This window comes from Ctenopharyngodon idella, chromosome 3 (genome assembly GCF_019924925.1).
Source record: "Ctenopharyngodon idella isolate HZGC_01 chromosome 3, HZGC01, whole genome shotgun sequence".
NCBI classification, from domain to species: domain Eukaryota; kingdom Metazoa; phylum Chordata; class Actinopteri; order Cypriniformes; family Xenocyprididae; genus Ctenopharyngodon; species Ctenopharyngodon idella.
In genome coordinates this window covers 42274716-42295611 of record NC_067222.1, presented here as the reverse complement: position 1 = coordinate 42295611, position 20896 = coordinate 42274716, and the positions used below count along the sequence as shown (strand labels likewise).

General features: G+C 38.5%; 1 protein-coding gene and 1 long non-coding RNA gene across 3 annotated transcripts in view; one reads left to right on the top strand and one right to left on the bottom strand.

Moving 5' to 3' along the window:
* The window catches only part of LOC127508300 (tripartite motif-containing protein 16-like), a 102751-nt gene that overhangs the window by 28460 nt on the left and 53395 nt on the right, over positions 1-20896 (bottom strand). The window lies entirely within an intron of this gene.
* On the top strand, positions 1548-18995 carry LOC127508308 (uncharacterized). The gene is made up of 5 exons (XR_007928770.1): positions 1548-2357; positions 3657-3780; positions 12248-12289; positions 12407-12445; positions 12677-18995. It is a non-coding gene; the product is annotated as an uncharacterized LOC127508308 (long non-coding RNA).

Below are 20896 nucleotides of genomic sequence, written 5' to 3'. Positions count from 1 at the left end.
ACCAGATGTACAGTGATCCTGTTAACAAACTGTACCTGCTGTTTTTAATGCCTTTTCTACAAGAATTCAACAGGATCAACAAGCTGTTCCAGCAGGACAGGGGCAATCCATTCAAAATGTTGGAGTGTCTGCTTCTTTTCTTTTGCTGCCTCATCTCCAGAGTGGTGAGACCTGGAATGATCCCCACATCAGATGAACAACTGCTTGCAACTGACATAACAGACCCCAGTGTTTTGTTACCTGTGGGTGCAGTCAATTATGGGGTCACCTTCATGATGGCATTGGATGAGGCAAGAATGTAGAACACGGCTGAGAGAAATATGAAGAGCAGGTGCCGTGACTTCTTGGTGGAAGCGGGCAGACAAGTGCAACAGAGACTCCCAGCTAACATCCAGATATGGAAATCTATGACTGTGTTCACTCCGACTGTCATCCTGTCACAAACTAAACCACAGATCAGCTCAGTCTCAATGCTGAAGCTCTACTCTGGTGATCTTGCAGCTCTTGAAACACAGTATCAGGCTGTTGCATATCTCCCATGGACAAACAAGGAGGACAGCCAGGCAGAGGCCTTTTGGGTTGAAGTGCTCAATTACAAAGACAGCAGTGGAGACCACACTTTCAAAACACTTGCCCTCTTTTCTCTGTCATTGCTTGCGATGCCTTTGAGCAATGCTGATGTAGAACGAGTGTTCTCACAGATGAGCCTGGTCAAGTCCAAACTGAGGAACAGAATGGGACAAGAAACTCTCAGCAGCATACTCCACATAAAATACGGACTGAGAAGACAAGGCTTATGCTGCAAGGACTTTTCCCCCCAGCCAAGAGATGTTCCAGAGTTTCAATAGTCGCATGTACTCTGTGAGTGGAGCATCAGAGAGCAGGGAGACGGATGCAGATGAAGACAGTGAAGATGAATTTTAATTAAGGTAAGCACTGTTACTGTATCTTTTTTATTAGAGCCAGGATATGATGCTAAGAAGGAAAGTTGTTTTTGATGAATGATGATAATCCTCAAAGTAGTGTAATATTTAATAGGATTTAGGGAGTGCTAGGTATCCATCTTCTAGTGTTATAGCTGAAGTATAATTTGACCGTATCCCTCATTAGAAAATCTTACCTTTTCTTTCTGCAGCACAAGCTCTGGCCTCTACACATGAAGGAAACAGCAGTGGAGGTATAAGGATACACCTGAAGACATCGGCACAAGGCCATGTTCTACAGAGAGTGAAACTGCCTACTCTGTCCCTGTCCTGTGGCGTCTTAAGCTCATATGCCACTTTGACATTTGACTTTGATTGGCCCTCTTTGGGTCACCACACTCTCCTCAACTAAACAAGAGGATAGTTACATTCTTTCACACAAGTTTTTGTTATGTTTGTTTTGATTATTTATATGGTTTTATTATGTTCTTGTTTGAATGTGGGCCATCAAGAATGTCTGGATGTAGAACTAAAACATGTTGAATGTTTCAGGATATTTAAGATATTTTCAGATATTTCATAGGTTCAGCTCAGACAAATTTATGTTGTTAAATATTTTTTAATTTGCACCTTGGTACCTGAAGCAACTTGAAAGATAATGGTGGTGTTATTCTTCATATATATGAGGCTAAAGTGTTATGAGTCTTAAGAAAAATGTTTTAGACCAAGCCTCATCCTCACCTGTTCAAATGGTTTTGACTGGAATGGTTTTTAAACCAGTTTAGTTTATTTAAGTCTTTTCTAACTCACTCATTTGTTTATCAGAGCAGGAGCCACTTTATTGCTGCACACTAAGATCATCAATAATTTCTCCTGTTTCTGGGTTATAGTTATTTAAAAATGGGATCTTCTGCAGTCCCTGCAATAATAAATAAAGAATATGTGAATTCAGGATGATATTTATTTGTGTGTGCAAATTTTAATTATCAGATGTTTACTGTGTATATAATGTACTTGGTACATCAGTCTATATTTGATATCACATCAGTTTTCTAATGTTAAATAATGTTAAAAGGTGTTTTAACTCCCTCTTGTGGTCATTGTCCTGAAGCTCAGGGGGGAGAAAAATAAATAAACTGTACCGTGTGTGCAGTTTTGTAAAACTGCGCACAGTTTACCAATCTGTCCACATGGATGTAAATTGACAATCTGTACCCACAGTTTAAAATCCGTCCCCACGGATTGTAAAACCGTGCACACAGTTTATTTATTTTTCTCTTCCCGGAACCTAGGGGGGGCTCCATAGAAAAAGTCGCTTGTTTTGGGCTTGTTTTCACAGGCCTGGTTGCTTATTTATCTCGCAAGATCTGGCAACGCTGAAAGCGCTGCGGTCAATCAACGGTCTGCGTGTGCTAAAGAAGGAAACTGTTCAAGGTAAGATTATTTCTTTGTTGTTATTTCATTATGTTGCGCTCAACTTGTAAAATCGACTTTTTCGTGACTCGAAAGCATTTGGTGAAGCATTTCACTAGTCAGTGTTCTCCAAACTCCGATTTTAACGTTATAGGTTTAGGAATAACTGTCGTCAGTTATTCCTCCTCGGTCACCACACCTCAAGATATTGTTCAGATGTTGTATTTCAAGACATTTTTTAGGTTTTTGTCATTAAAACGATCTTGTGTGTAATTATTTATTACACATCTCATCCCAGTCCTCCGTTGCTAATTCAAAGAGCTCCTGGAAAAATGAATTACATATTAACAATAATTAGGATTTATAGAATGTGAATGTGCGTGTTGATCCAGATGTTGCATCTTCTGAAGTCCTCGCAGGAGTTGGCGCCGTCTCTTCCAAAGTTTTAGTCATCTGAGGTCTTCTTAAGAGGCTGGATCCAAACTGAAACTGATGTACTCTCTAGTCACCTCGGGACGGGCGTCCCGAGGTAAAACAGAAAAGCAAATGGAGAATAATTAGCATAGCTGCTGTTCATAACATTAAGCAAAGATAGTCATGTGCAATTGATCTGATATGAGATGGATTATGTGAATGCTTGGCTGAAGAGATGTGTCTTTAATCTAGATTTAAACTGGGTGAGCGAGTCTAAGCCCCGAACATTATCAGGAAGGCTATTCCAGAGTTTAGGAGCCAAATGTGAAAACGCTCTCCCTCCTTTAGAGGACTTAGCTATCCTAGGTACAACCAGAAGTCCAGAGTTTTGTGATCTTAAAGAGCGTGAAGGATTGTAGGGCGATAAAAGGTCAGTTAAGTACACAGGAGCTAAACCACTTAGAGCCTTATAGGTCATTAGCAGTACTTTATAATCGATACGGAACTTAATAGGTAACCAGTGAAGAGATGATAAAATTGGTGTTATATGATCATATTTTCTTGACCTGGTAAGAACTCTAGCAGCTGCATTTTGTACCAATTGTAGCTTGTTTATTGAGGAAGCAGGACAACCAGCTAGTAATGCATTACAGTAATCTAGTCTAGACGTCATGAAAGCATGAACTAACTTTTCTGCATCTGAAACAGATAACATATTCCGTATCTTAGCAATGTTTCTGAGGTGGAAGAAGGCTGTTTTTGTAACATATGAAATATGATTTTCAAAGGAGTATGCGTTCCATAGACAATAAAACCTGAGAAAAGTTTGTCATTTTTATCCTCTTGTTTGTTATTTATTTACTTTATCAATTTCTTTGTGGGGTTTGGTTCTTTTGCGGTTTTTAGGCTCTAAGGACCTTTGAGATAACTGAAATCGTTTGGCGAAGTGATATGGAGCTGTAATGCGGTCAAATAAATCCTCAAGATGCCTGGAACTACTTGGACCTGCCTTGAACTGTAGTATAAAGAGGTAATATTGCAAAAGTGTTTTGATTTTCTTTTATAGGAACCCTAAAATTGATTTACATGTATTTCTGATTTAGTAAGATCAGAGTCATACTTTTTCAAACTTTGTGCACACATGTAACACATGCAGTACTATCTATGCATTTATGAGGCACATGCAAATTCACATGCATGTTTCCAATAGCATACAGAATACACCCATAGCTTACAGACACACACTCAATCACTTAATTATTCACTCTTCTGTGGCTACCCGGAAAACACACAATCACACAATCTTTTACACACCCCTGCTTTTGTTAAGATGATATTTTGTCTTGTTTTTTTTCTACTGTAACAAACATTCACCCTCTTTTATGTAGTTTACAAGTCTCTAATTATGTAAAAAAACAAAACAAAACAAAAAAACATACAACTAAACAGTTTAATTATGTTTAATTTAAAAGCAGTGTAGTGTGGCACGACAGCCACGACACAGTTCCTCAACAACCGTCCATACCGCCGTGATGAATACGATCCTCAATTGGATGGAACTGGAATAAATACTTTGAATGTTGCGATCCTGTCGGACTTATGATAGCTACCTGAATCATAACAAAGCACTGTTGGCCAGAGGAGAACTGGTCCCCTGACTAAGCCTGGTTTCTCCCAAGGTTTTTTTTCTCCATTTAAACACCTATTTGCCACTTGTCTGCCACCTGATGTCACCTGATGGAGTTTGGGTTCCTTGCCGCTGTCGCCTTTGGCTTGCTTAGTTGGGGACACTTGACATTTGACTTGACATTTGATATTCAACAGTGCTTTGATCTGCCTGCATTGACACTATTCTTTTAAGAGCTGCTGTGCAGCCAAATAATGTACCAGTTATCAATGTAAAGCTGCTTTGACACAATCTACATTGTAAAAAGCGCTATATAAATAAAGGTGACTTGACTTGACTTGACTTGTTAATGATAACTATCTTTTTCCAAGTGCAATATATTGTCACTAACATTTTCTTAATATGTTTTCTTCTCGGATCTGGGCGTGTTGACCAGTTTCATCAGACCTCTTGCCAGATCTATCCAAAGTTGGTGTAATGTAATATTTTCTTATGATTAATTCACAGTTTCTCTCATTGGACTGTACAATTTACACTTTCCTCTTTGACATTGTTTTTTTCATTATTTTTTTGCAGTTTGGTTTCAAAAATAAATATTCTCATTCATTTACTTATCCTGATGCCATCCAAGTATATGACTTCATCAGAACACAAATGCATATTTTTAATCTGGAGGAAATTCAGGCATTTTTTTAGGATGCATAGAATGCAAGAAAATGGCTTCCACCATTGAGATTACAGAAACAAATCAATAAGTAAAACATTCTCAGCTAGTGCTTCTCACCAGGGCTCTGATACGTCAGAGTGACGTTCAACATGCCAACATACTTGTTACACAGCTACGCAATGGATTGGTGCAGACAGGAAGAGCTTTTTTTATTTAGCTTAATTTGTTCCTTTTTACACCTATTGTTTTGTTACATAAGACATTAATTGATCAGGTTGTGTATTCATTACATTTGGACTTTCCAAATGATTGCAGTCTTTTATTTTCATGATATGCATCTACAGATCTTGAATTTCTTTCTAAAAATGTTTGTGTTCTGCTGAAGAAAGGCAGATGTGCACATCTGGGATAGCATCAGGGTAAATGAAAAGTGATCATTTAATTTTTGAACAAATTCATTAAAGGAATTGTGTTGGTTAAAGCAAGTGCTATTTTCTCGTTTCTTAAAGGGTTAGTTCACCCCAAAATTAAAATTGTCATTAATTACTCACCCTTATGTTGTTCCACACCCGTAAGACCTTTGTTCATCTTCCAAGCACAAATTAAGATATTAGTAGTAAATATACTGCGACATATGACAAAAAATTATTAATTACTTTGACCTTTGACCTCTGACATATGACCTTGACCCCTCCCCCACAGGACCACCCAAATATTACCCCATCCCCCCCATAGTTGACCGCTGTATGAACTCCATGACCTTGGGGTTATGGAATTTAAATGGTGGTTGACCTTTGACATGGGTTATGAATATGTCCATTGATTCTCTGCATTTTGAAATATCTATGGTATTGACCTGTGGGTCATTTGCGAGTGGAACAAATGGATGATTTTTGAACTTTGATGCCACATTGGAGTTCCTGGGGGTAATTTTAAAGGTTGAGGGTCACGCATGTGTTGAACAGACATCCGCATTCCGGCACATACTCTCTGTGTAAGCAACAAAAATAATATTTCAATGAAGAAACAGCCGGATCAAAATAACAAAAGAATAAACATGGTATATTTTATAAAATAGATAAAACACAGATAAAAGATAAATTGCACACACACAAACGCACACACACACACGCATTTCAAAAAGTGAAAAACATTCACATCTCCAAAAGATTATAACACGCTGAATAATAAAAAAAAGTTACTAAATTTAATGAGACTGATTATATATAAAATATAAATTTTAAAAATGTGTTCATGTAAGTAAAAGAATATTTATTTTAACAATGTCAATGCAAAAGGGATTTTTCTTTTTCTGTATAATCTATCCCCATCTATCACAGTAAACTTTCTTCATTTTTTTAATTTAAAAAGTTGTTTTGCTCATGGGAATAAACTATGGTTAGGTCAAACATTGAATCTATTTCTAGACAACATAATCGGTGGCATGAATCACACACACACACACACACACACACGTTTCAAAAATGTTCATTTAAAAACATTCACCTTTAAATGCTTATAAAATAATTTATAAAGTGTAATTTATAAAACAACTCACATTTTTCAGAGAGCAGAAGATGTAGTTTTTACTCGCCGTGTAAGTGACTTCTTGCAAAACAATGCTTATATCAAAGGGTGTTTTGTTGCATCTGGAGATCATGATGCGATCGACTCGATGAAACAATGCCCTTATTTTACTTCTTTGCAATAGTCCCACACTCGCGATATGCCTGAGGGGTTAGCATCTTTTCACATGTCTCAACAATAGTATTTTTTGACGCGCAGCATTCTGTAGCATCATATGTGTTCTTTTTTTGTGCCACCGCTGTGACACCGGCTATTGGATTCGACCCCGCTGGTGCAGCAGAGAGCCATCCAGCAGAGACACTGCCTTGAGGATGTTCACCCACTGATCATGTAATATCGAACGCTTTAAATGTAGGTATTCAGTAGATGTGTTTGACTTCAAACAAGAATCGCATTCATGATTTTCTTCATAGCTCAGCATTTACCAGGCCTTAGGCAAGAACCCTCGCACAGTTCTTGGGTTAATGATTATTTCGCTGGATATGGGGTATCAGCGGTTTTAAAACACAATAGACCTTTCATCGTGCACTTTCAGCCTAACAATGCGTATTAGGGTTAAAACAAGAAATGCCTTCATGATTTTTATGTAAAGCTATATTTTATTAATTGTACCAATGACGGTATAATTTTAATGACGTTAAGTAGATTTTCTACAGAGCTATACAGCCATCTGCACAATGATCAGTATAAGTAAAATAGAACATTGGCTCCGCCTGCTGGTCACATTGAGAACATGCATTTGATAACCGTTCTTTATTATATATATATTTTAAGATGAAGAAAAAAACAGATGTTTGACTTACAGAGAAAAACAAAAGATAGCCGTTTATGAAGGACAGCTGTCATAAGAGATATATTGGAAGAAGAGACATGTTTTGATAACTTGTTTGTGTGTAAACAGTGAAAGAGAGTTATGAGAGATAACTGTTTATATTAAAAAAACCTGTGAAAAGCGATATATTGGAAGAAGAGACATGTTAGATAACTTGTTTGTGTGTAAACAAGTGAAAAGATGTTATCTGTTTATGAAATACAGCTGTCATAAGTGATATCTGTTTATAAAAGAAAAATTATAACGGATAGCTTGTTGGAAATGATGTGTAAGAAAAACAGAAGAAATTTTTTATATGAAAGAATGTAGAAAAAAGAAAAACCCCAACAACAGATGTTTGTATTAAAGAATGAAAGACAACTGGTATTGTAACGCCTTTATTAAAGCATATATTAATTACTTATTAAAGAAGACAAGACAACTGTTATTGTAATAGTACTTTAATAAGAATGTAGTTTATAAAGAAAAGAGACAAAACACAATTGTTGTAAAGCTTTATTAAGAATATGTTTATAAAGGAAGACACTACAACTGTCGTTTTAAGATTTTAATAAAGCATGCTAGTAGAACAGTACAGACATAACCTGTATTAGTAAGAAAGGTAATCATTACCGTTGAAGGATGTCTTGATCAGAAGCGCAGGATGCAGCGGAGGAGAAGAGTCTGAGAACAAAGAGACAAGACCTCTATATATAGACAGATGAGGGGAATTCCAAAGAAGATGACATCAAGAGGTCAGATAGTCTATAAAAGCCTGGAATGAGAAGAGAACAGGAGGGGCTGCTTCGCACCTGAGGAGCTTCTCCGACACCAGAACCAATGCTGATGATGCCTACATCGCTGATATTGCCTCAACTGAAGACCTTTTTAATACTTATACTTTATTTAATTACTTGTATAGAATGTTTGTAGAATATATGTAATGCTAGAAATACTAATGTAATAAATAAATGAACTTATAACTTTATAACTAAACACGGCCTCATGTGGCATTAATTTAAGTCGTTGAGCCTGAACAGACCACGGAGAAGTCTTCTGTCTGATTGTACGTATTTTAAAATGCTTATAATTGAGATCAGATTTCACTTGCTTACCTAACCTGAGAATAATAAAAATAAGGTAAAGGTGCTTAGAGACGCATCATAAAACAATATATATAAATATATATACAAGAGTGTTTTTTTTTTTTTCTCGATCAGTGGATATGCATTCAGTGGTATTGAAAATATTCTCCTTATATTTATATAATCTAAAGTGTTATAAGTGTTATGTTATTTCTAATAAAAAGAATGAAACCTAAAAAGTTTAATAAAGCATTAACTATAGCCTGAGGGTGGAAAGACCCCCAGACCCCCTACCCTTTCGAGCAAGGGGAGATATAAACGCTGCAGAAAATTCAAGGAAAATCAGTCGGACGGTTGTGAAACTACGGACTTCTTCGTCTCGTCTTCTCAACTTTTTCCAACAGAAAAAATGCCAAGCTGTAAGTAAAACATTTCAAAACTTTCTTCATAATTGGGGCCTTAGGCCTGTGATGTGTTTTTTTATCATTTATTGTCATTAAGCATGGAAATGACTGATTTCTTGGTACACGTATCGGTCGAACATTCATTTTCTATATTAAATCAAAAACGAATGATCAAACGATAAATGGACCTTTCTCGTACGGATATTTCCTTGGAGATATTCCGGATGTAATTGTTTATTTGATGTCAGTGTGATAGTGAGTAGCAGAACATTGATGAATTGTAATATTCATAATGGTGTTATTATTATGTAGATTATGTAAACAGTGTTGTTTCGACTGTTTCTTTGATTTTCTGTACATGACACTGGCTCCTAAAGTCTGTTAAATCTCAGTTCATTAACTGTTTTGATGACGCTGTATATGCGTAATTTCCGCTTACGTAAAATGACGCATCTGTGTTTACACTGTATTTCTACTCTCGGTTTCCGGCTGGTGTTTTTTACTTTCAGTTTAAAGGGACACATTAATTGTGGGATATATTTTTTTATGTATATTAATTGTTTATTTGATGCCAATGCAATAGTGAGTAGCGGGACATTGATGAAACGTAATATTCATAATGGTGTTATTACGAGTCGATGGTAAACTGTCGTGGTTGCATGGGCTAGTGTACGGTGGTTTGCTTATTTTTAATTTGCGTTGATTCGACTGCTTCTTTGATTCTTTGTACATGACAACGTCTGCTAAAGTTTGTTAAATCTCAGTTCATTATTTGTAGCCGTCAGATCATGTAAGCCGCCATTACTGTTTTGATGACGCTGTATATGCGTAATTTCCGCTTACGTAAAATGACGCATCTGTGTTTACACTCTGTATTTCTGCTCTCGGTTTCCGGCTGGTGGTTTTACTTTCATTTTGAAGGGACACATTAATTGTGTGTGTGTGTGTGTGTGCGTGTGTATTTTGAAATCTGCTAAATACTTATTAATTTGTTGCATTTCGATGTTATATATAAAATTGTTTTACAAACCCGATTCCAAAAAAGTTGGGACACTGTGCAAATTGTGAATAAAAAAGGAATGCAATAATTTACAAATCTCATAAACTTTTATTTTATTCACAATAGAATATAGATAACATATCAAATGTTGAAAGTGAGACATTTTGAAATGTCATGCCAAATATTGGCTCATTTTGGATTTCATGAGAGCTACACATTCCAAAAAAGTTGGGACAGGTAGCAATGAGAGGCCGGAAAAGTTAAATGTACATATAAGGAACAGCTGGAGGACCAATTTGCACCTTATTAGGTCAATTGGCAACATGATTGGGTATAAAAAGAGCCTCTCAGAGTGGCAGTGTCTCTCAGAAGTCAATATGGGCAGAGGATCACCAATTCCCCCAATGCTGCGGCGAAAAATAGTGGAGCAATATCAGAAAGGAGTTTCTCAGAGAAAAATTGCAAAGAGTTTGAAGTTATCATCATCTACAGTGCATAATATCATCCAAAGATTCAGAGAATCTGGAACAATCTCTGTGCGTAAGGGTCAAGGCCGGAAAACCATACTGGATGCCCGTGATCTTCGGGCCCTTAGACTGCACTGCATCACATACAGGAATGCTACTGTAATGGAAATCACAACATGGGCTCAGGAATACTTCCAGAAAACATTGTCGGTGAACACAATCCACCGTGCCATTCGCCGTTGCCGGCTAAAACTCTATAGGTCAAAAAAGAAGCCGTATCTAAACATGATCCAGAAGCGCAGGCGTTTTCTCTGGCCAAGGCTCATTTAAAATGGACCGTGGCAAAGTGGAAAACTGTTCTGTGGTCAGACGAATCAAAATTTGAAGTTCTTCTTGGAAAACTGGGACGCCATGTCATCCGGACTAAAGAGGACAAGGACAACCCAAGTTGTTATCAGCGCTCAGTTCAGAAGCCTGCATCTCTGATGGTATGGGGTTGCATGAGTGTGTGTGGCATGGGCAGCTTACACATCTGGAAAGGCACCATCAATGCTGAAAGGTATATCCAAGTTCTAGAACAACATATGCTCCCATCCAGATGTCGTCTCTTTCAGAGAAGACCTTGCATTTTCCAACATGACAATGCCAGACCACATACTGCATCAATTACAACATCATGGCTGCGTAGAAGGAGGATCCGGGTACTGAAATGGCCAGCCTGCAGTCCAGATCTTTCACCCATAGAAAACATTTGGCGCATCATAAAGAGGAAGATGCGACAAAGAAGACCTAATACAGTTGAACAACTAGAAGCCTGTATTAGACAAGAATGGGACAACATTCCTATTCCTAAACTTAAGCAACTTGTCTCCTCAGTCCCCAGACGTTTGCAGACTGTTATAAAAAGAAGAGGGGATGCCACACAGTGGTAAACATGGCCTTGCCCCAACTTTTTTGAGATGTGTTGATGCCATGAAATTTAAAATCAACTTATTTTTCCCTTAAAATGATACATTTTCTCAGTTTAAACATTTGATATGTCATCTATGTTGTATTCTGAATAAAATATTGAAATTTGAAACTTCCACATCATTGCATTCCTTTTTTATTCACAATTTGTACAGTGTCCCAACTTTTTTGGAATCGGGTTTGTATTTATTTATTTATTTATTTTTTTAATTAATTCATTGTTTTATTTTTGAAGCGTAGCGTTATTGATTTGTAGGTAGTATAAATGGGCTAATATTACAATGTTATGGTCAATCTGAGAAAAACAGATATTCAGTATTTGATTATTAAATGTGTATGCTTTGTTGTTCGATGTTATACACATTATATATAAAATTGTTTTATTTATTATTTTATTTTTATGTTTTAAATTGTTTTATTTTTGAAGTGTAGCGTTATTGATTTGTAGGTAGTATAAATGGGCTAATATTACAATGTTATGGCCAATCTGAGAAAAACAGATATTCAGTATTTGATTATTAAATGTGTATGTTTTGTTGTGTATGTAATTTGAACCAATTCGACGATCACATTTTTAAATTTTATATTAATCTGCTGGGATATGTTATTTGTTACAAAATGGTCATTTTAAGCCATTTGTCTTATTGTAATCATGTTTAGTCACAGATGCCGATATGGCATTAAATATGCATCAATTGGAAAATATACCCCACCCAGCACTTCTGGGGTGTGTCACAGCGGCGGTAAAGATACGCATGACACACTATAGTATTTGCTGTCGCTAGAACACTTTTACCGTCCGGGGTGTCGGGTGGTGTGTTCATGCTATGCGAATGTGTTTACTCAATATAAAACATATGTCGCTTTGTTTTTGTTATAGCCTCAAATGCTGAACAGAGAGCATTCGATGCCATCGACCGCTGTAAGTACATATTAATGCTATTTATGTTTTATAAATGTATACAAAATTAAATTTACAAATTTATATTTTTTATAAATGTATACAAAATTAAATTTACAAATTTGTTTTATTTTTCAGTAGCAGATAGCCCAAATATTGTCGAAGACTCAGACGAAGGTGAAAATAATACTATTTTCTACTGTTTTACTACAATTTTAATCCTGTTTATGCTAAAATCTAACTTTTTTATTTTCTTCCTTATTATTCTTTAAAATTAATATGCCAAAAATATAAAATTGAGAGTTTATATAGAATATCCCGCGTTAGTCAAAACGTTGTATGTGCAATTAATGGTCAACCTTTAATTTGAGTTTATATTTAAATTGAGTTTATTATATTTCTATACAGACAGATGTGTTGGGACCGGTGACGATCTTTCGGCCTGGACGTAATCGCAAGTGAACTCGTGGGACTGTTCATCTTGGACCAGTGATCGAGACGACGAGTCGACAGTAAGAGGTAGACAAACACCCTATCCTTTTCACAACGTGTCTGAAGGAGAAGAGGAAGAACAAGAAGAAGAGCGAGGGGGTGCTCGTTGGAATCACGAGCTCGTTAACAAAATAGAAGCAGTCCTTGCCTCTAATAACAGAATAGAAGCCACCCTCGCCGCTGGTCGTAACAGACCAGCAGAGGACACGTTGTCTATTCAGAGCAGATTGGACGTTATTGGTAACAGATTGGACGTTATTGGCGGCAGATTGGACTCATTGGGCGCGTGCATCCAGGAGGATCGTGCCAGATCGGCAGCTGAATTTGCAACTATTCGCAACGGAATGCGAGCGGAATTTGGAGCGGTGCACAATAGAATTGATGAGCTTGGTGTTGGACATCGAGAAATAATAGGTGTTATACAGGCCGAGATCCATAGATTGCAGAGAATTGTCGAAGAGAATTTTGCGCGAGTTGAAAGATCAGAGAATGATCAGATGAGAGAGAGATAATTATCGGTGAGTCTACTCAGTGCTTTGGTCACCGCAGCGCACCCGAGCTAGATATATGTATTACGATTCACGTATGCATTTCAGTTCAACAGTATTCTTTAGGTTTGATTATCCTTGCAATTGTAATGTCTTTATTGTCAACTGTTATGATTTTCGCATTGTAACTTTGAATGTTTTGTTTTGATGTTTTTTTTCTTCGTAATTTTGTGATATTTCATATTATGTTTTTGCTTTTGGCCTAAAAATAAAAAATTAAAATGGATACAGAGAACTGTTTTTCCACAGCCGAGACACATAGCAGTCGTCCAGACCAAACTCTCTCAGACGTGTTACAAAGCGTGCTTGAAATGCAGACCGTGAGTACCCAAAACGTGTGACAGATTGCAGCATTTGATAAATTTGAATTCAGACCCTGTAGAAATGTCTTTTGATGATGCACCAGCGCATCAGACATCTAATTTGGAACGATTAGAATCAGCTATTGAACGGTTTCCAAATATTAATTTGTCAGAACGATTACAGGAATTATTAAACACTCATTATGTAAACATAATACAAAATGGCGGGGCAATAAATAATAGGCGTGGAACGACATTTAATGCGAACATTAATGTTGACAATCAGCATCCATTGTCTAGCATCGCAGCTCTCCCTACAGATACTGTCGGAGCATCGGCAAACAATACAACATCATCCGATCAACCTGCAGGTACGTCGGCACTACCACAATCAGACATTGATACGTTGATTCGGGAGGGTGGTCTGATTAACGACTACCGCGTTTTACTGTGACCTCGTTTCAATAGCGTACAATTGCGAAGACTCATGAATCTGAGGGAGATTAACTCGACAGATTTGGCAGCGTACCACATTTTTTTTTACACAATGCTTTTGACGAAATAGTCTCACATGCTCGAGATATTGTAATCAATTTATCCCTTACAGCACCTATGCTAAAATCACCCGATTCCGTTAAAATCGAGGCTAACGTAGCCATGAATAGACGAGGAGGTCGCCCGCGTCGTAAACTTACAGATTTAGCTCTGGATCAGGTCATCAAATGAAAAAAAAAATGTCGCTATTTTGCCCGACAAATGTTTCAAACAATTTATGTTTCTCTATCTGACTAGTGCGTTTTCTCAACCCACAATTACCCGAGAATGAGTAAAAAAGAACCGCAGCGACCATCCATAACAACGCCTGCTTCTCAATTCAAAAACAATTTGGATTCGACAACATTCGGTCCTTTGAGTCTCTTCTAGGCATTAAAATTGTTTTTTTTTTTTTTACAAGCGCGGGGTCATTAGAAACATACAAAAATCACGACAACCCACACTCTAAAACGGTATGTCTCTATTTGCAAAATGATCATTACTATATGATTCTGAATTTAACTGCGTTCATCGGTGCCACCTACGTGTGTGAATTTTGCTACAAAGGCTACTCGAACCGTAGAAACCATCATTGCAAACACATCTGCAACGTGTGTTTTGATGGGGAATGTTATAAACATCCTAAAAAAACAATGCACTGCGACGATTGTTTGCGGTTTTCTAAGTCGGGTTACTGCTATGAAATGCATAAAAAAAAAAAAAAACACCCCCCGGTGCAGAAAATCCTGCGTGTGACGTTATAAAATATTGCAAACTTTGCGGTAGGCAATATGTAGTCACAGGTCAAAGCAAAAATCACAAATATGCACCCCATCGATGCATACATTGTAATGAAGATTTGCCCAACCAGGGGTCACACAATTGCTTCATACAGCCCATACCTAAGGACCCTTGCAATAAATACATTTTTTATGACTTTGAAACGCAATATGTAAATGACCGACACGAAATGAATTTTGTCTGTGACATCACTTTTAAAGGTGAGACATTTGGGCTGAAGGCCCGGACTGCATAGCGAAACTAATCTCGCGGTTTAGACAACCCCGATATGAAGGATACTGCTTCATAGCTCATTATGCGTCCAGATTTGACTCCTTTCTAATTCTGGAGTATTTTTGCAAAGCCGGGCTCACTCTCGATGTTATAATGCAAGGATGTAAATGAATCTTCATGTACGACGAAGAATTTGCACAACGATACATTGACAGCTACTCGTTCATACCGATGGCCCTGTCTAAGATGCCAGCGGCACTCAATTTGACCACGACAGAAAAAGGGCATTTTCCGCATCTTTTCAATAGACCAGAAAATGCAAATTACCGGGGGAAGTACCCTGATAAAAAGTTCTACAACTACGAAGACATGTCCGATAAAGAACAGGTAAAGTTTGATGCGTGGTACAATGGCGTTGAGGGTAAAATTTTCAATTTCAGGAAGGAGTTGTATGACTACGGTGTGAATGATGTCGTGTTACTGCGTGAAGCATGCATAAAATACCGAGAGGCGTTCATTATATGTACCGGACTTGATCCGTTCAACTCGACGACACTTGCTGGGTGTTGCATGGCCATCTTCAAAACCCATTATCTCGAGAAAGATACGTTAGCTCTGACGCATAATAACGCTTACGTCTGACAGAGTAAGACTTACTTGAATGCGTCGATCGAATGGCTCGAGTATGTAAAAAAGACTCGAAACGACATTCACCACGCTGTAAACGCGAGGTGTCAACCGGCCGTTACTTTTTAGATGGGTTCTACGAGGAGGGAGAGTCGAGATACAGGTTAGAGTTTAACGGTTGTGTCCATCATGGACATTCGTGCCGCTTTGAACCCCATCAGCGACATCCTATGTCAGGGGTACCTTATGGGGATCTCAAGAGACAGTTTGACGAAAAGGTCGAAATTCTACAGAATACCTACGGTTTGCAAATCGAGGTTCTTTGGGAATGCGAATGGGAGGAAATGAAGCGGTCCGATCCTTCTGTGAAGGAATTTATGAGTACTTATTCAGCGCCCGAGAGACTGAAACCGAGAGAGGCGCTGTTTGGGGGTTGTACTAACGCTTATAAACTGTATCACAAAACGGTTGAGGGCGAGAGAATAAGTTACGTAGATTTTACCAGCTTATATCCTTTCTGTCTGGCTAGGAAAAGCTAGCAAATTATTTTCAAAGATTTTGAACCGATCGAAAATTATTACGGTATTATCAAAGCTAGAGTTTATCCGCCTCATAAATTACTACACCTGGTTCTCCCATACAGATGTGATGGTAAACTTATGTTTCCGTTATGCTGTAAATGAGCGCACGCTCAAAACCAGACAACGGACTGTACCCAAACGGATGACGAGAGGGCTCTCACGGGGTGTTGGGTCAGTATTGAACTTTTGAAAGCGATCGAGAATGGTTACATTATTGCTACGATCGATGAAGTTTGGCATTTTCCGCAACGGTCAGACACATTATTTTGCGATTACGTAAAGACATTTTTATGTCTGAAGCAACAAGCGTCCGGTTACCCGTCAAACGTCGTCACTGATGCTGACAAAGAGTCTTATATACGCGAATATTATGAAAAAGAGGGTATTCGTCTTGACCCTGAAAAGATCAGTCACAACCCCGCACAGAGGGCTATCAATAAACTATTGCTGAATAGCTTATGGGGAAGGTTCTCTATGAGGGAATCGTTAGCTCATACTGAGCTTGTGAACGACCCTGAAGATTTCACCAGAATTGTTTTTGGCGAAACCGACACTCTGACTTATTTTACTTTTGTCTCGGACAATGTGGCTCTTGTCCAACATCGTCCCCCAAAAGGGGAAGTTCGACAGACTCGTGACATTAACGTGTTTGTAGGAGCTTTTACAACGGCTCATGCCCGGCTTGAGTTGTACGAACTCATGGATAAACTCGGCGACCGCTTGTTATACTCCGACACTGACAGCGTTATATTTGTCTCTAGGGAGGGGGACTGGGACCCCCCTCTGGGAGATCATTTGGGGTAGCTGACGAATGAAATAGACGACAGAGATTATATTACAGAATTTTGCTCTAGCGGTCCGAAATCTTACGTATATCGCACGACCAAAGGTAAAGTGTGCATGAAGGCTAAGGGTATAACGTTAAGCGCAAAAAATTCCCAAGCTATTCATTTAAAGAGTCTTATTGGTCTGGTTAACAGCTATTTGACATCGCATGACAGTTCGCAATGCATCCTGGCCCACACTGAAAAACATTGTGAGAAATAAAAACCTGTTGAACGAAGCACCAGGTCGAAAAGGTTTTCACTCAATTTGTACATCATCGTAATCTCAGCGCTATTTATATAGTGCAAAATGTATTTGCCCAAGGCAAATCCAGTAGAACCATCAGCTTAAACACAAATTATATGATTTTGTTTAAAAACCCACAGGATGCCAATTAAGTAGCGGTACTAGGACATCAAATGTATCCTGGAAACACAAAATACTTTATGGAGTGCTATCAAGATGCAACCAGTCGACCTTACGGTTATTTAATGATAGACTATAAAGCAAAAACTCCTGAGCAATTCTGTCTCAGAACGGGATTGTTTTCCAACCATCAAGTGGTTTATCTCCAGAAAAAACGAAGAACGTGATCAGTCGTCATGTCTGCAAGACTTTGTAAACATCTACCATTGTTGAAACTGATACATAAAGCAACTCATAAACAACGACGCCTTATTTTGCAATCGGCGTCCGACAAACTCATTTTAACATTGTGCGAAGTGGCTCTTAACATGCTCTATGGTACGATTCCTATCAATCGACAGCTGTACCAAAAACTGACAAGGAGAAAAAAAAAAAAAATTGGTATATCTGCCAAGAAGCGAGTCTTCATTCAGACTGGAGGATTTCTTTTACTGCTTCTTAGCGTAGCAGTACCCTTTATTTCCAGCTTAATATCATCTAGATGCGGTTGATGATGGAGTATGCCGAGAAAATGTATTTAGTACCGCAACATCAACTGGAAAAGCTGAAAAATGAGAATGTTCGCAAAAATATTCAACAGGTTGTAGAGAACGATCTGGATACATCCATAAGAAAAATCTTACTCCGGTCTGATTTAAATCAGTACGAAAAAGCCAAACTCTACAAGAACATCCTGAGCAGGTTTTTGACGATCGTTAAACAAGGCGATTGGGAGAGTAACGTTTTAACGTTGTCGCTACCCATTTCTGAACCCGACCATAAAGACGAACAACCCCACACTGGTGTTGAAGACGACGGAGGTGTGGATGACGTTGTGAGTGAAGTTCTGAAGAATGTACTGTCAAGAAGTGTGAAAAACGGCTGATACATATTAGACAAAATGTCTAAAGCTAAAGGACTCAGTGCATGGAATGAGTCGGGGGAGTTTGTATTCAGGGGAAAAGCCATGCCTGGGTCGCACATGGTCAATTTGATTTAAAAAAATGTCACAGCACCACAAAAGGAGCACGATGACAGAAAACCCCCAGGATGGTCGGAGTTTATACATGCCTTTGCAGAGTTAAACATTCCGTTTTCTACCGTGCCGAATCATAATGTTAGATGGGCAATTAATTCTTTAAAGAGACCCGATACTGCTACAGCGGAATATGAAAGTCCTTCTGATATTGTTACAGCAAAACGTGAAAGGATTTCTAAAAAACCAAAAAGAAAAAAGCACGTAGGTCAACTGCTTCAGAAGATCCCATGTTCAAATCGCTGTCTATCGATCGAAGTCAATGGTTAGAATTTTAAAATGTTTTGTTTGTTAATATTTGATTAATGAAATGTGTATATGTTCTGTCTGCTTAAAATTTGAAATAAAAACACAATAAAAAGATTTCAGTTTTAAGTCTTTATTTATAATCAATGCAAATTGAAAACTCAAACATGGTTCATATGAGTATTACACGTTTGCACGCACTGAATACATGAAAATTTCCGTTGATCAAATGATACAGAAAAACACAGTGTTGCCCGCAAGTATCTGATGTGAAATCCTGCACACGTCTGGATGAATATACTACTTCAGACGAGTTGGTTAGCAGAAAGTTTTTGATGGCTCCTGGAAAGCGGTCGCTGTCAGGGGGATTTCCAAAACTGTCAAAAAAATACCCGGTACCGCCGCTATGTAAATAAACAGCCGACCAGTGTTCACCTGGCAGCAGTGCGGGGTGAGTGTTAATTATTGCGGCGGATGGTGAGTTCCTTAATGGCGTTTCAGGTAATTGATCGCTCGGGAGCACCCCGAGAAAATGAACGTTGCATGAAATTTTGTCCATGATACCGGTGAGCTGTACGGTGTTCATTTTAATAGTAATCGACCAGGACCTGTCTGCGGTTAGAGACCTCAATGATACTGTTGAATACAGCGTAGACTAATAAATTAACGTGCTGACCGCACTCTTCGTCAGGCGTGGGTTGAAGGCGAAAAGGGTGTATCCATTAAGAAAGTCATCCTTGTCGATAGAGAGCGCTTGGTTTTTAAGATGTCTTCCAGATGCCATAGCTAGCTGATAAAATTCTCGTACCACCGCTCCCGATTCAAAATTTGGTTGTAGCGGCTTGGCGGGAAATTGCTGCCCGTCGACGTAGACTGCTAGGAACTCCAAATTGTAATGTTTGAACGCGAAAGGGTTTTTATTGTAGGCTCCTGTGAATGCATCGTTATCGACCATAGCCAGGACGATAGATTTTGGTAGTGTTCCTAAAAACAAATTTTCTTGATTTGAAACACGGGACCCCACTGGTATGGAGAATTTTTTTAGAAAAACTCGATCTATCGGGTACTTTGCGGTAGTCGATAGCAAAGCCTGGGCATGTCCCAGTCTCACAGGGGGTGATACAGAGACTTTCTTGACAAATAGGCTCGCTGACATAATATTTAATTTGTACGCTGCATCGCCGTCCCTCATCAGACAGAATTCGTCTTTGGCTCTGATCATCCGCAGTTTAATGTCAACACCATTCAACATAAATTTTTATATCGCTGTAAATACGAGCCAACAGTTCCACCACTCTGCTGTTCGCTGTGTAGGAGGCCCTCTTTGTCAGCCCCCGGTTATGTCCGCCGGGGTCAGTTGCATCCATATGACCGGCTGTGTCTTTGTAAAACAAGCCGGCAGAGAAAAGCAATTCCAGCGCATCTTTACTGTAGTTGATCAGACTCTCGATGATACATCGATAAGGATACGTGCTAGAACTCTGAGATATCAAACAATCACCCAGGCTCACATCGACTTGTGAAAATATAGTAGCTCCGGGGTAATTTATCAGGCCGACCTTGGCGTCGTCTGGTAAATCAGCACCATTAGGTCTTGTGATTTTAAGATGTAGATACAGTAGCATGTTATTTAGGTCAACATAATCGTCGCCATTCCCTGCTATAAAAAACTCCAAAGGTGAAGTGTCCGATATAGCCGATTAAAGGAGGTACTTCTAAATATCCATTTTTCTCAATCACCGTCTGCGTTAGAGGAAGCGTAAATAAGTCCAACTCAAACTTGATGCACTCATGCGGTGGAGTAATGCCATGTTAGAATATGGTTCTTTTAACTGATACGTTTCGCTTTACAGTCTTCTTACGCATTCTGCGCATGACTGAATGTTTCTTGGGTCCACGCTTTGTTTTTTTCTTTATCGAATGACCACGCCTCCTTATACCCGGCAGTTTAGACATTCTCTTACGAGCCATGACCATCAAACCTGAACTGTTGAGATTTAGCGTTATCGTTATACGTT